The sequence below is a fragment of the Cervus elaphus genome, chromosome 15, assembly GCF_910594005.1.
Source record: "Cervus elaphus chromosome 15, mCerEla1.1, whole genome shotgun sequence".
Classification (NCBI taxonomy): Eukaryota; Metazoa; Chordata; class Mammalia; order Artiodactyla; family Cervidae; genus Cervus; species Cervus elaphus.
The window spans coordinates 45,652,409-45,657,921 of NC_057829.1; the positions used below are offsets into that span (position 1 = coordinate 45,652,409).

The following is a 5,513-nucleotide window of genomic DNA, read 5'->3' on the forward strand; positions in this document are numbered from 1 at the left end:
GCTGGCTCATTATTCAAGTAATTTAAGTCCATATGGTCTATTTTTAATTTTAATGAAAAGTGCAGACTGTATATGGTAGGGGGATTTCTGAGTCTCAGATTATGATAAATCGCTGAACACTACCTAACCATATCTTCTCTGGGATGGTCCATTCAGGATAAGCAAGGATACTAGCTTCTTATGCCTGTGTGTAATCATCAACCCCAGTTGTGGTTGTTATTGTTAGGGATGATATATAATATTTCCCTGGGATTGGGCTTCCAGACTGTTTTTCGAAGCTTTTAAGGTCATTAATGATACTATTATTACAGTTGACAAAGCTGGAAACAATCATATTCCTATCCAAATGTACTGGATAAGTAACTAGAGATTATAGAGGTCCTGCTAGGATATTTTGGTCCCCTTGGTCCATGATAGGATTGTATGGACTTCTGGATGGCTCAGGAGCAGATTTTGCTGCTATGTTGGATGAGTTTAGTGCCAACTGCCCTGTGATAAATTTTTAACTTGGAATAAGGTAAAGTATGAGACTTGTGAGTGAGGATGCATAAAAATTTAGTATCCTCCTAAATTCTTGGTAATTCTGAGTGCCTGGTGATTGACTCAAGCTTAATTACATGGGAAAAAGCTATTCCATTAGTATATCTTTTATAAATCATCTTCACTGCTGCCTGCTTACAGGAGGCAGTGTGGTGAAGTGAAAAGAATACAGCATTTATAGGATTATGCTAATTTCAGATAGAGCCTAGGCTGAGGAGTTTGGAGGGCATTTGGTTTTGGACCAGTCACCTGATCACTCCAAGACAATTATCTCAAATCACAAATTTATCACAATTATAAATACATTAATAGGGCTGTTATGAGGGTCTAATAAAAAAATCAAAGGTACTCTATAAATTGAAATGAATTTTTCAAAGTCTAGCTGCCTCAGAGCCTTTTGGGAAAGGGATTAGCAGTATAAATCCAATAGAAAATATTGGCTCCCATAAGTATGGGTATCATAATTAGTTTCTATATTTTTATACAGATGATATTGATAGAGTTAAGGTTAATTATGGGGAAATCTTACAATAATTTGCAATAGTGACATAGAAGGTAACTTCATTGGGTACAGATTAATCAAAATCTACAAACACACATTTTTATTTTCAGCATATTTAACAATAATTAAAGGTTATAGAAACAGGGAATAACACACACACACATAAGTCCCTCTTCCCTTTGCAACTTTGAGGAGAAATTCTGGCATACATCTTGAGAAAATCTTATGGGTTAATATGATGGGGTAGAAAAAACAATATTAAAATTTGTGTCTGTTTAGCACTGCAGTACATGAAAGCTGCTGGATTTATTATCAAAAGGTTTTGTGTGTGTGGTTGGAGTTTTCTGACAGAACATGGGAAACGCGACCTATATGTTTGTTTTGGAGGACTCGGTCAATAGAGGTATGCAGGGCTGCTGAAAAGACACTGTCCCCGGCAGCGGAAACTGTTGTCTAGCCAAAAGCTGTTTACTTCTTATTGGGTGAGTCCTACATATTGCTGTGTCAAAGTGAGGATTCTAAGAAATCTGAAGTCCCAGAATTTGCCACTATTGTCAGGTCCTGAAAGCTGTATGCTTTCCTAATAGGAAATTCAAATTGGAGCCAATATCCAAATCTCTCAGAGAAATGGAAATATTTATCAACATAGAAGCTTCCAAGGAGGCTCAACAGTAAAAGAATCTGCCTGCCAATGCAGGAGACACAGAAGATGCCGCTTTGATCCCTGGGTCAGGAAGATCTCCTGGAGGAGGAATTGGCAACCTGCTTCAGAATTCCTGCCAGGTGAATCCCATGGACTGAGCGGCCTGGCAGGCAGCAGTCCAGTGGATCACAAAGAGTTGGACGTGACTGAGCCTGCATGCATGCACATGAACATAGAAACATTTAGATCTGACCTTTAAGAAATTTCAACAGGATGTAATATGAAGAGATGAATCTTTGCAGCAACCTCCATGACCTCTGATTTCTTAAAGTTACCCATTTACTCTAAAATATTAAGCTACTAAGGCAGATGTGCTGATTAACTGAGGCTGATTAGTGATCAAGCTGCTTTGCATGCAGGCGAGCTCACACGGCATGCTATAAGATAAAGAGCCCAAGGGGTGGATTCATCTTTGCCCTGCAGACTTGAATAACAAATGTGCCAACTTAAAAATAAGTTCTGTTATGAAATAGAAAATTATGTAAGACCTTATTAGTGTTATTTTGTGGAAGAATGAACAAGCTTATTTTTATTTAATTACTTATTTCTTTATGTTTTTTATTGGAGTATAATTGCTTTATAATGTGTTAGTTTTAGGTGTGCAACAAAGTGAATCAGTTATACATATACATATATTCACTTTCTTTTTAGATTTCTTTCCATTACAGAGTATTGAGTAGAGTTCCCTATGCTAGATTAATTATTAAAATGACAAAACTGATTATAGTTCTTATAAGTAATACTTTAATGTTGCTAATGAAATTTAAAATATTTATAGATCATTTAAAATTATTTTCTTGAAGAATGCAGGGCAATAGAGCCAATTAGTAGTGATAGTACTAACAAGTGACACATACTGAACTCAAACTATGTACCAGACTCAGTGCTTTATTGGCTTTATCTGTAATTGTAATATTTGCTAAAGCTTTAAGAAATCAGGTCATTTGCCTATGATGGCTAATTGAGTAAGTGTTGGTCAAATTCCAGAGGCCAGGCCCTTCATGACTCGACTGCATTAGCTCCTTCACATCACATGCTTTCTGCTTGGGTTTATAAGTAAAGTGATGTGTGGTGGTGGGGGTTTAGTCACTAAGGTGTGTCTGACTCTTGTGACCTCATAGACTGTAGCCTGCCAGGCTCCTCTGTGCATGGGATTCTCCAGGTTAGAATACTGGAATGGGTTGCCATTTCCTTCTCCAGGGTATCTTCCCCACCCAGGGATTGAACCTGGGTCTCCTGCATTGCAGGCAAACTCTTTACCAACTGAGCCACTGGGGAACCCTAGCTTAGGCTATTGCGCTTTGTAATGCTTAATTCCATGTATTCTCCCATGCTTCTCCCTTCCTTAGGAAACTGTTTTCCTTATAGATTCCACTCATCCACAAACTGAATATCAAGGAAGGTTCTGATCAAGTCCCATAGTTCTTTACCAGCCTACACTGATGTTTTGCCTATCTCAGTTCTGAGTACCAGATGAACATGCCCTCATGCTTCTAAGTCCTCAGTTAAATAACTTTATTGTATTTTACTTTAAAAGAGAAAAAATTCTGCAACTTCAGGGACATTATCTTCATTTGTGTATCTTTGTAACAGTCCTTGTACACCCTCAGACATATCATAAGGTAAAATGAAGACTGGTTGGTACTTTTTTTTTTTTTTGGTTAACAAATTATGCTCATTTGACTGTTTCTTCTAAAAGTTGATTCCTATATAGCTTTTCCCTTGCCCAGGGTGATTCAGGCATAAGTCCTGTGTGACCTCCCAAGATCTCTTTCAACACAAAGATTGCAATATCATGAAAAGCTTAGGTATTTTGTATTAAGAAATGTCTTTTAAATGGATGCAATTTAAATGTTTCATTGTTTCTTTCCTATTTTTGCTTGCTAAATGTACTGTTAGTATTTATTTGTGTATTGGAATGACCTCTGTGTTCCATACAGTTTTTTTCCATGCAAACAGTTTATAGTATTTTGTTTATAAACTGCCATTCCCCAGGAAGACGTGGAGGATTTTAAATGAAGAGCTTTTATAGAGATCATCTTTATGAAAAAAATTATTTCTCCCTTTTTTATTATATTCTCTAGGCTCGATCTGTATTAAACATCTGCAGTTGTTCTTGTCTTGATATATGTTAGTGCTGTAACTTTTCAGGACATCCTCATCTGCTGAGCTGAAAAGTCCTCAATTACTTATGATGCATTTCTGGTTAAGCAGATAAACCATACTCAGACTCGTCTTGTGGTTGATGAAGCAGCTCCTTTTTTCTTTCCTGGGCATCCTTTTGCAAACCATCATGTGCTCACTTACTTGAAGCTTCCTATGAATCATGCAGTGTTCTAGGATCTGGGGCTACAAAAATTCAAACATAAAAAAGTCTTTGCCCTTACAGAACTGACCTTTTAGGGGAGGCAGACAATTAATGACAAAAATATAATACATTTCTCTTTAGTGTAATTCTGAAATCAAAGCTTCTGGAGATCAGAAAATTCCTTATAACTCATCCCCTGACCTAAATTAGTGAAAGAATGTTTATAATTTTTATTCATCACGATTAGAGTGGATATTCATAGATTTTATTATAGGAGTATTAATTTGCTTGATTTGATATGGATGTTATAATAGAAGAGTATATGCACTATATTGCTTTTCTAAAGTTAAAAAGCATAGGATTTCTCAAGATGTTTAGTTCTAAGTATTTCAGATAAGTGAGTGTGATCTGTATAATGTGGGTAGTGATAAATCTTATGAATAAAATGAAGTAGCAGAAAGGGTTAGAAAGTGCCAGAAAGATTCTTCCTTTATTAAAGTTTAGTTCATTGAATCCTTGTTGTTTTCACACATCTCTGGTATCTTTAGGATTTATTTTTGTTAGGCACTTCTGGTCTTCAGTGAGAGCTTTGGCCTGTTGCATGTCAGTGTATCTTACTCAGGAGCTGAATCCTGATACAGACTTTTTAAAAAATAAGTCACAGATATAGAAAGGTTAAATATCCTCAAATTCAGCCACTTGGCTGTAGCAACTATCTACACACACACATATCTAAGTGCTGATTTTAGAACACTATACCTAGGAATGTCTTAATTCATAATATTATTTATTTTTCTCATTAGAATTTAGCATCACTGAGTTACTCTAATGACAAAATACAGGGATGATAGAATGTGTCTAATTTCTCTCTTATTCCTGGAATATTATTTCTCTCAGTCCCTCAGCAGGAGTCATGTAACTTGTGACATGTGTTCTAAGGCTAAGTCTGTATTTTTTTCCTTCTCATGATTGAATAACATCTCCTTGCATTTTTTATTACTTTACACTTATAAAGTATTTTTATTAATATTTATACTAAAGATGGTTTTAGTCTACAATAAATCCCCTGTTAACATTTAAATTGGAGTATGTATGGAATATAAACTTCTTGACATTGGCCAATTTAAATTTCCTGAGCTTTTTTTTTAAAAAAGAATCTTTAATTGAGAATGATAAATAAACTTCCCATCAGTATCATTCTTTTGTTACTAACATTATCCTTATTTTTAAATTATTTCTACTTCTCTGGATTGTTTTGAATATCAAATCCACTAATGCATATCAGAATCTTTTGCAAATGCTAATTTCCATTCAAAGTTATTTATGATTCTTGTGATTAGTAGAATAAATATGTGACTTCTAGAAATATCTAAAAAAAAAATAAAATGATGGTGATTATATAAAAAAATATCCATTTATCAATTCTCAGAAAGAATGGCTTATAATAGGTTACATATTTG

The 5,513-nt window shown here is 35.1% G+C and overlaps 1 non-coding gene across 1 annotated transcript; it reads right to left on the bottom strand.

Moving 5' to 3' along the window:
- Nucleotides 1–2,951: 2,951 nt before the first annotated feature.
- On the bottom strand, nt 2,952–3,023 carry TRNAC-GCA. Its single transcript has one exon. It is a non-coding gene; the product is annotated as a tRNA-Cys (tRNA).
- Between the last annotated feature and the right edge of the window lie 2,490 nt (nt 3,024–5,513).